Below are 12,326 nucleotides of genomic sequence, written 5' to 3'. Positions count from 1 at the left end.
AAAAAAAAAAGAGAAGGGGGAGGGGGAGGGGGGGAATTTACCTTCTCAGTTTGAACATTAATCTATGGATAAAGAAGTGGGGGGATTTACCTTCTCAGTTTGAACATTAATCTATGGATAAAGAAGTCATTAGGATAGTTAATAATGAAGTCATTAGGATAGTTGATAATGAAGTCATTAGCATGATACATGGTGGTCCAAAAGATTCTTGGGCCATTGCCCTTTACGACCTAGATGCTCCCTATCTTTGTCTAGGTATTTTTTTTTCTTAATATAATTAACAATTGTAGTTGGAGAGTTAACCTATTTTTATCTAGTTATATTTTAATATTATTATCAATTGTGATTGGAGAATTAACGCAGATCTACAGTAGTAGGAGCCTCCTCGTGCCCTTGATTCATCTTGTTAGAGTCAAATTATCCAATTTAAAGCCGTTCTTGCAAATATAAGGTTGCTCCATTTTGACTTGTCAATTATAACATTCTTCAGGATTACTAGTGACAGAGTCACGTGAACTTGACAGGTTGCAATGGAAGGAAACAAAAGGGATGGAAATAAGCAAATATTAGTTTGTACTCCTGGGCTAGTGCAAAGGAGAGGAGTGGGTAGTTTACTGATTTGGGTGCTTCTAATTTTCTATTTCCGGTATGACTTGGGATATGGGATTGTAGGTTGGTGGTGGTGCTCTTTTTTACACCAGTCATTTTTAGATGGGGAAAAGTCTAGGAGTTATCTAGTGCGAAAATTGTCTTTAGTTGTTATACTAGTGCAGTGAGCATCGTCGGGTGGTTGGGAGCTCTTTGTGATGTATGTTCAGATGTTTTCAGTTGTTTTATGTTTACTGTACCTCATTATTCGTTGGAGAGGATGTAAATTCTATTATCTATCCCCTTTCATTGTCTTAGTTAGATTTTTCTAAGGGTTAGTTTGATTGTCTAGAAATGAATAGAAAAAAAAAATTTTTTTGAATGTGAAAGAGATTTATTATTTAATTATTTCATCATAATTCAATGATTGATTTATGTCTTTTTCTTTCAATTTATTTATTTATTTTTTTCTGTTCATTTCTTGATAATAAAATTAACCTGGCTATGTTTCGTAGTCAAAAAAAGAAAAGAAAATTAACGTCACTTTCTCTCCTCAAATTCAGTTCTTTCCCCGTGCCGCCCCCTCTTTTTCTTAGCTATCAAACATAGCTTAGGAAAAAAATGGTCGTATGACCCTAACATCTAGAATCTCTGGATATGATAGAAATTCTTGTTCATATTGATGTCTTTATATATGTTTTCATTATTCGCACGCTAGTGTAGAGTGCACAAACCATCAGTATTGCCTTTTTTGTAAAAAATAAATAATAAATTATTAAAGGAGGTAGAGAAATCATTACATAAGGGAATGAAAGAGATAAACATGTTTTAGAGTACTTTTTTGATAAAAAAAATTATCTTTAAAATATTATATTATAAAATAATATGATGTTAAAAAACGTCTTAAGCTTATAGAACTCTTTTTATCATCTTCATATAAACTCTATTTACTTGCAAGAGGAAGTGAAATAAAAAACAACAGAGCTTTTCAAAAGGACATTAACCCTATAACCTCATTTTGAGAGAGAGAGAGAGAGAGAGGTGCCTTTGGATTCTTAAGTTTTCCATGGATTCCCAAGTTGGGAGATCACATGCTTAGAAAGTTAAGTCTTCAGAATCTAATCTTTGGTGGTTTCTTTAGCCAATGAAAATGTGTGACTGCACATTCTATGATGCCAATGATACTAGGAAGTTTAATTAAACTTCTTTCTTATAAAAAGAACAAAGAAAAAAGATGCTAATGACATTGGGAGATCATCAGGTTGAAGTAGACCGTTGGTTCCTGTCCTGACGTGCCCATTTCTTGGAAGTCATTTTCAAGTGGGGCCCACCTACCGATCCTATTATTTTCATTGTGTATATATTATATTAGTCTAGAGAGAGAGAGAGAGAGAGCGTGGTTTCTACACCAACATAGAGAAAAATGAAAGCGCACATACAAGCATCAACAATTGTGGGCTTTTTGTCTTACAAGTGGGTCAGAGTTATTTATTTTACCCTCCCATGTGTCTCGGTGCAGGGGCCATCCTACTTTTTACGATTCTTTTTTTATATTAATATTAGCCTATTAGGAGGGTCAATGAAATTATTAATGATGCTGAAGGCCAATAGATGCATGGCCCACATTAGGTTTGACAGAAATATATATATATATATATATATATGGTTGTGTGTATGTATGTGGAAATGAATGTTTTCTAGTCACGGTTACATAGCCCTATGCACAGACATATATATATTAGTGCGGCTTACACCCCCACCCCTATTGATATTCATATGCACCCATCATTGACCCTTACACTAGCATAGGAGCTGCAAGACTGGGGACAAGGAGTGTTGATCTCCCTCATATATATACACATATAATGGATATATATATATATATATATATTATCAGCCTTTTCTTAGTTCTATCACTAATATTACTTTTTTTTTTTTTTTGGTGAAATATCACTAGTATTACTCACTCACATAGAGAAAGCAATGTGATTGTGGAAGCCATTGCAAAGAAGTGTGTTATTTCTCAGCAGTCTACTTATTGGATATCTTACCCAAGTTATGTATCTCATGATGTAATTTGGAATAACCTGGATAGACCTTGCTAACGTTTGGCTTGATGGACTTTAGAATCTTATTGAACGCCATACCTTGTGTATATTCGTTTAAAGGGTGTTGATGATGCCAATGTCGAAGATGACCCTTTTAAATGAATCTTGTGGTTGTAGTTCTATGCTGGTGGTCATTGCCAAAGGTGTAATTCTATGATCATTAGCTTTTTGCCTTATTGTATCATTTGTTTTGTCCAATCTAAATATGGCTGGATGAAATCTCTCAAAATCCTTTTATTTGAGCTTTATTATAATCTTTGTTAACTTTTAGATAAAAAAAAAAAGAAAGTAATTGAAATTTTTCTAACAAAAGTATTTTGTCTTCATGTTTTCATAATGAACTACCCTATAATGTGATTAATTGCTTTTTCTTATTCTCCGTATCTGGACATAGCTCTAGCTCTAGTTTGTTTGCAAAAAAAAAAAAAAAAATCTAGTTTGCCAAACAATTAGAAGTTTGAAATAATAAAAGATACCCATACAAATCAGTTGAGAAATAAATTATAATATTTTAAATCTTATCTAGCATAAATGGTTTCTTTAATAACTAGCAATGGAGATCCAGTTTATCTGCTGTTTTGACAATTAATGTAGAGAGAGAGAGAGAGAGAGAGAGAGAGGAAAGAAAGTACAATATTTTAATTAATAACAAATAATGGAGATCCAGTTTTATCTGGTTCTTTGACAAATAATGTGTGTAGGGAGTGAGAGTATCAACTATTAGAGATGGCCCATGATATTTTTCACTCGTCAAAGGCATTTTTAGTTGAGAGAGAGAGAGAGAGAGAGAGAGAGAGAGAGAGAGAGAGAGAGAGAGGAGAGGGAGAGAGAGAGTTTATTAACTAGAGGTGATGCATGATATTCTTCACTCATCAATGGCATTTTTAGTTTTTAGTCACATTTTATTGAAGAAGAGAGTAAAAAATGTATGTAGGAATTTATTTTATATATTTTATCCAACTTTAATTTTTTAGTTATTTTATAAATTTTATCTAACTTTAAATTTTTTTTAAAAATAATAATCACTGTATAATTCTAAAATTCTGTTTATCAAATAATTTGATCAATTTACTGCCAAGTGCTGAATGGACTAAGATAAGGTTATGCAGAAAAAAAGTGGTATAGTAGATGTGATACCCAAAAAAAGTTATATATATATATATATATATAACATGAAATTTACATATTCATAACATAGCAAATATATTTTATAAATATAACCATATTTTCAGTAAGATCATACTAAAATAGGTAGGAAATATTTTTAGGCAATGACTGACTGATAACCATTAGAAGTTGCTTCTAATGCTTAAGAATTATAAACATTGTCATATGGAAATCCTCAGAAGGATAAGTTAATGAATTTAATTAAGAAATTATTTTTATTCAAGCAGAATGGATGGAAAATCAAAATCCAACTTATAATATAACTGAAAACAAAGCTCCGAATGGTGCAAACACCTTCTTAATTATAATGATGAGGATTTCCATATGAGGGTGTTCCTTGGTTTAGTCTCGATTTAAATGATTTGATTTGGTTTGATTGAATTTATGTTGTAAATGATAGAAATTTAAATCCAACTGATAATGAATCGGTTTCAAGTTCTCAAGTTGAAACTAATTACTAGTTGGTTTTGGTTAATAGATGTATTATCGATTCTGATTATGTGGTTTATTATTGTTTCGGTTTCAATTTTTTATTATTTCTCATATGGTTTGGTATTTGGTTTAGGGCTTTATATGGTAACTGATTCTTTTTTTTTTTTTAATAACAGAAATGGTGCCAAATTTATATGCTAATACCTATTCGTCTTTATGTTTTTTTGAAATGAACAGGACATTAGAATCAGTTTTTTGCTCTATTTTGTGGCACATAAAATTGGTAGTTTTAAAAACTAAGAATCAATTATGAGAAAAGACGGAGAACAATGGGTGCTTTTAAGTAACGAGGGGTATTAGGAATTTGTCATCTTTATTTATTTATTTATTTTTATTAAAGATTGTTGTTTTTAGTTATACTCTTAGATTTCGTTCTCTCAACTTCAATTACTCTCATTTTTCTTCTCTTCTGAGCCATTCCTCTACTATTATTCGATTTAGGGTTTTACAGAACTAAGTGATCTCAGTAAAATGGAAACAACTCTCTGGATATAATTTAGATTTTTCTATTCCACATACTAATGATGGAAGACTCGTGGAGCTATAACTTTCCTGAAGACAGTTTCTTATGATTCTTGCTGTAGGTAGGTGAAAATAAGCGAAGAATATAGACCTTCTGCAAATCTAAATTCTGAAAAATAAAAAAATAAAATAATGGATAGATAACAATAAGAAATATGGAATGGTAGATGTGGATTTAGAGCACCTCTCTTCAAGGATATGTTAACAATATGAACACCTTCTTAGCAACTCTTCATGGATGCCAGATGCTACTCTTCACGGTACTAATGAAATTGTTCAAGGTTTAAAATAAATAAATAAATAAATAAAATTGAATTTTTGTAGGTTTAAGGCAAATGCTTCAAGCACTATGGATTATCAAAACTCAATTGCCGTACAAAGAAGATAGATAGGCCTTTTATAGGCAAATGAAAAGAAATCCTAAAAGTTTCTATGATATCTCAGCTGTTGAATTACATTGAGTTTTAAGGGTTGAGATTACATGCTTAATTTCCAAGAAACGAAAACGAAAATTCTACACTAGTTAAATAGAAAGCAAATTCCAAGATATTAGATTGCTCTAATGTACCTTGATGCAAGCTTCAAAATTGAAGTGAATGTCCCGATAGAGAGAATTTAGAAGATGATTCTGGCCTTTTTGTAGTTTTCAAGAAAAAACTCTTGGGGCATGGTAGTTGAAAGAGTTTGGATCTAGAAAATCTTTGGGAGAAGGGCTGCCATGTCATCAAGCTCTAAGAAACTCTCCACATCATCAATTCACTATGGTAGTTCAAGAGGTATTGTAGAGATTGTCCATTAGCAAGGTTTTGTTGATCTCGAGATGGTTCTCTTTTGTCCGGTGTTCTTAGACTTGACTTTATTAGCTTGTACCACATCTTTAGGTTGGCCCTGCATCAATTATCAACAAAAAAAAAAAAAAAAATTGTAAAAAGTTATTTGCGTTGTTTGATTTGAACAAGATTTGAACTTTCCTTCACTGACAACATCTTCAAATCTTTTGGAAGATATTTGCTTGGAGTTAAGATTGCTTCCATCTTTCGGTTATTAGGTTTTACCATACAACATTGAAGGTGCAAAATCAATCAAAAAAACACACAAATATAAAAAAGTGTTTCTGACTTAGAATCAATATTTTGGCACAGAAATTTTGCCATGCAGAGCTTTTATATTCAGTTTACATCAGTTTAAAATGGTTTAGAACCGATGGTTTATTGTTCAAAATCAGAACATCCTTTTATTTTATTGTATTTTATTTTATTTTTTATTGAATCAAATTCAGAATCGAAACTGCATTTTTTTTTTTCTTTTTACTTTTCTTAAAAAGTGAAACTGAACAAACTAATAATCGGTTTAAATAGAGAAAGAATTGAATGAAGTAAGTCATATGGATGCTTTTTTTGCTAAAGATCATTTGTATTAAAAAAGAGAAAAGAATGAAAAAATTTACAAATAACAAAATGGAGTCATGACAAAACCCCACCCAGATAACAGGATGAAAGAGGAGAAGCACCTATCCACCTTCGGCATTGCCATCAGCAGAAAAGGTCTTCAAGACTCAACACCCCCACATCGATAACCCAAAAACATAACTAAGTCATTCTATACCTAGGACGACCCGAGGCATCCATGTTCAGATCCAACTTGACCAAAGCGAGCCAGGCGGTCACTAGGGCTGAACTTTCAAACCAAACTGCTAACATTGATAGAAAATCTGCTATTGAATTTACTTCACGATAACAGTGGTTGATTTTCCACTCCACTTGATCCAAATACCTCCTACAGGATATTCACCTTTGATGAACAATCCAAGGAATTTTATTTTGAGAACCAATGTTACCATAGCGATCTGAGTCACATTCTATCCACAATGGATGCCAGTTTCTTCTTTACAACTGAACTTTAAAATATTTAAAGCAATGAAACTACTACCTTAATGGTATTCATTATTGAACTCCCCTTGTGTAAAGGAGTTCGGCTTCTTTGACTTAATAGACACATACATACATTTAAAAATACATACAAGATAGATTTTCCATTTTTTAAAGGATTTTTGAAATTGATAAATTAATCATTTCAACATTTCATATGTTTATGATTAAAAATTGATGTATCTAGTGCACAAGGCTTCCACCATTGTGGCATCTAGGAAAGGTCACCATGATTCAATGATGTAAATGCTTATTTATTTATTTGATTTTATCCTTTATTATAGATTTTCCTGTTGTTTCTTCTTTTTTGTTGTTACCAAAGATTAAGAGTGCCCGAGTGATAAATACAGATGAATTCGTTTAATTATATCTATCTATCTATTATTTGGGGAACAATGTATGCCAACCTAATATTTATGTTGACTCTTCTAATCTACTATGAGGAAAACCCTTTATCATGGAAGGCTAAGTATAAATATTTTATTGAACTTTTAAATATGGTTATCAATACTGACTATTTTCTGAATTACTAGGAGTTAAGGGTATCAATCAGTTGGCTTGGACTGGCTTTGTTTCAGTTTCATTGGTTTCAATGTGAGAATCAATGAAACCGTTGAAACATAAACCAATAAGAATGCACTAGTTTTACTTAAGTTTTGGTTTTTTATTAGTTTACTAACAGTTTAGTTTCGAGTTACTATGAAAATATATTCTGAATTATGAAAAAAATGTTTTTTTTTTTTTTTAAATAAATTTTAGATCGATATCAATTTCTTATCAGGTTATATCGATATCGGTCCAAATTTTTAAGTTTGATTTGATTTTTATCAATTTCAATACGTTTCGGTTTCGATTTAGTTTCAGTCTCACAAAACCCTAACCTGAAATATGATTCAATTAACTGATATTGTTTTCAGCTTCGGCCTCATTCATCGGTTCAAATTAAGTTTTGACACCCCAAGGAGTCTAGGATACATTGGTTAGGGCTTCGGTTGGGGTCCGATGTTTTATCCATTTTTGAGCGACGAGGTGATGGTGGGGAGGTCATCGTTATCAGTCCCAACAAATTCATAAATAATTGACAACTAAATTAGAGAAGAGGATAATAAATTGTCAAAAAAAGAAAGAACAGAATTAGCAACTAATTGCCTACTCTTTTATACAATTTATCCATGTCCAGCTGTGGTGGGCCATAGGATCATGAGTCTGGAAAGGCACCATTATAGTTGTTTAGTGTTATAAAAGCCCATATATCATGTGAAAGGCACCAATTAAGGAAGGGAAGTCATGAGAGAGAGAGAGAGAGAGAGAGAGAGAGAGAGAGAGAGGGTGGTGCAAGTGGGCAAGTTGGCAAGTTGGCAAGTTGGCAAGTTGGCAAGTTGATGAATGAATATATAAATTAAAGAAGGAAAGAGAGGGACGGAGGGAGGTGGTGGGGAGTGTGAACTAATGACTGAGGAGATGAGACTTGGTAGAGAAGAGAATGAAGAAGATTACAAAGAGTGGCTTTAGAAGGAGAGGGAATTCAAAGGGAGTTTGGTGGGGTTAGGTTGTCCCAGAATCTTTGCCCAACCTGTCCTTTCTTGGTCCATTTTTTGTTTGTTTATTATTGTTTCTTTGTAAGAAAAGGAGTGGTCACTAGCAATCAACCAACCAAAAGGAAATGAGGTGACATAAGTGATGGCCCAAGCTCTATGCCCCTCTTTCTCTTCCTAGTTATTTGTGTGGATGCCACTCCTCCATCTTTCTCTTTTGGGCTTTGAGTAGTGATCAGATGTGATCTCTCTCTCTCTCTCTCTCTCTCTCTCTCTCTCTCTCTCTCTCTTGACTTGTGAGGACTACAAGACACCATTAGTAACTTGAGAATGAGAGTCTTGGAGCCCACTTTTGTACTGAAATATTGAGCAAATAGTCGCAGAAGATGACTAGTAAACACACTGGGAGGTGGATGGTCAGGTTGGCCTAGTGTTGTGAACTGATAGATCGCACATGCAGAGCTGTCAGTGGGCACCTGATTACTACATCAACCAATGGACCACACTCTATTTAGGTCTGGGTGCAACTCTTTGGTCCATGGTTGCAAATGGGCTGAGCTAGGCCAGGTTTGATCACGTAATGGACCACACTCCATTAAGTAACTTCTGGGTACAACTCTCTGGACTAGGGTTACAAATGGGCTGGACTGTAATAGACCACACTCCAATAAGTAAGGTCTGAGTACTGCTCTGGACTAGAGGCACAACTTAGCCGGGTGGGCCAGGTTTATGAAAACCCAAGCTCCGAGGCCCAGCCCTGCTGGAACCAGGGTCGGCCTGTTATGGTCCCATATTTTTGTCATTTTCAAGTAGTTTTTTACACGACAATAGGAAAAAATAATTTTAACCTAATACACACACACACATATATATATATATATATATGTGTGTGTTTTACATAATAAATCAATGGTGCACCGTACATGCATATTAAACATAAATTATGATACCCAACCCATGACCACTTGAATACATTATACATTATTTATATATGGGAATATATATATCATATCATACCTCATACTACTTTTAAAAATACATACTTCACTTTTTTTATAGATAATAATATCCCTCATTTAAATATATAATTACTACTATCTCACTTTATTCTCTCCATTTTAAATGGAAACTCTGTTTCCATAATTATTACTCTCTCCACCAAATCGTCACACCTTTTTCTCTATCCTCTATCCTCCATTCGCCTCGTCTTTGAAAAGTCACATTGACTCTCTCTCTCTCTCTCTCTCTCTCTCTCTCTCTCTCTCTCTCTCTCTCTCTCTCTCTGTCTCTCTCTCTCTCTGTGTGTGTGTGTGTGTGTGTGTGTGTGTGTGTGTTTGTGAACAAGAAGAAAGAAGAAACAAGAGATTGAGTTGAATTTTGCAACCACACTAACTTACATTGGATGTGGGTGTTCTTATATTGATAAGTGTGTAATTATAACTTATGAGTGATGAGATACAGTAAACTGATGATAGAGACATAGAGTACAAGTAAAAAATGATAAGATTATGTAGAGATTGAACCGAGTGGGAACTTAAAGAGGCTGCAATAGAATGAGAACTTGATGAAGATCTTCTATGGCATGGCTTTTGGAGATATACCCGTAATACTCTTGCTTACACATTCTACAAGACGTCCCAGTTCCCACCCCAATCATCAAGATACATAATTTCAAAATTCTTATTGGGTTTTGTATGTCTAAATTTACTAAATCAAAATATGATCTTTCATTCTCTTACCAAAAAAAGGAAAAGTGGTCATCCATGGAACAGAGGGAAAAAATGGGGTAAGAGAGGCTTGAACTCTCGACCTCAGGTTTACTCTAATAGCTATAAGACCTACGCGCTAGCCAACTGCGCCACCGTGTCAATTTTTTTTTAAATATTTAAAACGTCTATAATTAATCAAGAAGGTTTTCCATATATATTTTTTGTTCTTCCTTTTTAGATGCTTCAGAAAACTGAAGAGTAGAAAAGAACGTGGCAAGTGGTTGCCCATGTCTGCTATTGCTTCAGAATTTGCCCTCATTAAAATTGCCTTAAGAACCTTAGGCCGTTTTAGGTTGGAATCACACCATCACCTCCTTCATTCTCTTTCACTCTTCTTATTACACCCAATCACATTTTAACTTTTTTCCATTACATTACGGCTGCGTTTGGTTATCATTCAATTTTGGAAATTTCATGTCAAAAATAGAATTTTCAGTTTCTGTGTCAAAATGTCTTTTTAAAACAAAAAAATGAACTTGTTTCAAGAACAATTACCTTAGTTCTCTCTCTCTCTCTCTCTCTCTCTCACATATGCAAACCACCTAACGAAGTGGGGAAAACATAACATGAAACTTTGTAATCATTTCCACAGGTATTCATTATTCTCTCTAATTTTCTTGATGTCATTATCAATATGATTTTTTCTTTCCTTTTAATTTAGATTTTGCTTCCACTGGGAAAGAATTTTTTGATCTAATGTAATGGCTATTGTATAAGATTGTAGTAAAACCTGCTCTGCCATTCTGTTGTTCGGCTTTTCATTCTAAATCTGTGTTATTGAGTTGCCAAGTGTGGAAGTACCATTGATCATAATTTTTTTGTTCCAACTTGTAGTCACTAAAGTAGTAAATTGAAAATTTGTAATCTTCATATTTATCTTATTCTCAGTAGTTATTTAATTCAAAGTAAGAAAATGCTTTCAAATAAATAAAAGGTAATTTATTATTATGAATTGTCATTATCTTATGTTTGATAAGATTTTCCATACATGTTTTAAAGCTCTCTAGTTTATCAACTTTAGTTTCTACCAAAAACAAAATAAGTTTACCAACTTTAATTACAAGAAGATTTTTTCTACATGTTTTAGAGCTTTAGTTTCTTGTCTGTGCCACCTAGTTTAGTTTAATTTCTTTCAAATATTTGTCACATTAGAGGTTTAAATTTGACACAAATTTTGTGAACAAGTAGACTCCAAGGTCTTTAGCTTACGTATCAAATGTCAGTCCAAATGGAATCTGTCAAGTTTCAAATTAGAGCTTTGAAAAGACCAGCATTATAAGAGAGTACATAATAGTGGTTGGAGTATCATTAGGCATGCATGAACATAAGCAAGAATACATGTCAATACATAGGATGATATTTAATTGATGAATTAAATTCTGAAATTTAACATAGGACTAATCCATACCATATCCTTTTTATTAAAAATCAAATTAGCCGCATCATTGGTCCATGTGGCACAATGTAATTGCAACATAGGACCCCATCGGCCCATCCTAAGCCCACAATGCAAAAAACCGCTTGCATTTCTAATGATTATTTATGTAAAAGTCTCTCTGAGAAAGTGTCATAGACTGCATCTCTATCCTCCTAACATTCTCTCCCACCACCCTATCTATTGATGAATTGTGTTTCTAGCTCCCATTGGCTGGCTTCCCCAACCTATCAACTTAGAGATAAGGGTGTCAAAATATAACCAGAACCATTTATTAGAATGGAAACTGATCAGTTATAACCGAATCAAATTGCACTGTAGTAAATTGATCATATTTTGGTTTTATAGGCCATAATTCTGGTTCAATTTTAGTTTAGAATCGAAAAAACGATGGTTAACTGACACCTAGTATTAAAGATTTAAAGTGTTTTAAATTTTGATGGGTCTCTACGGAAAAAGGAAAAAAAAAAAAAAAAAAAGGCAAAGTAGTAACCGAAAAGGGAGTTTCACTTTCACACAATCACACATCTTGATTTCCTAATTTCTAGGATCATAATTAATTAATTATCATATGTGTAGTTTTTTACATAGAAAGTGTATTGTCCTTAGCAAAATAAAAGTATATTATCTTGACTCTTTAGGAAATTTATTATATGTAGGATTCACACAAGCTGTAGGATGCAAATCATTTTCTAAAATGACACTATTAACCTCATGTAAACTGGTTGCGAACCAAATAACAAAAACTGATTAAAAACCGCTAAAACCGAAATTGGATGAAA

The 12,326-nt window shown here is 33.1% G+C and overlaps 1 protein-coding gene across 3 annotated transcripts in view; it reads left to right on the top strand.

The window, feature by feature from the left end:
• LOC122069940 (abscisic acid receptor PYR1-like) overlaps window positions 1–2,813 on the top strand; it is a 4,304-nt gene extending 1,491 nt beyond the window's left edge. Inside the window, exons 2-3 of one of the 3 annotated variants that reach the window (XM_042634017.1) lie at window positions 604–606; window positions 2,546–2,813. The gene's annotated coding sequence lies outside the window, so the exon portion shown is untranslated. The other 2 variants (XM_042634019.1, XM_042634020.1) reach the window with 2 other exon arrangements.
• The last annotated feature ends 9,513 nt before the right edge of the window (window positions 2,814–12,326 follow it).

The sequence above is a fragment of the Macadamia integrifolia genome, unplaced genomic scaffold, assembly GCF_013358625.1.
Source record: "Macadamia integrifolia cultivar HAES 741 unplaced genomic scaffold, SCU_Mint_v3 scaffold773, whole genome shotgun sequence".
Classification (NCBI taxonomy): domain Eukaryota; kingdom Viridiplantae; phylum Streptophyta; class Magnoliopsida; order Proteales; family Proteaceae; genus Macadamia; species Macadamia integrifolia.
The sequence above is the reverse complement of the archived record's forward strand: the minus strand, read 5'-3'. Positions and strand labels throughout refer to the sequence as shown.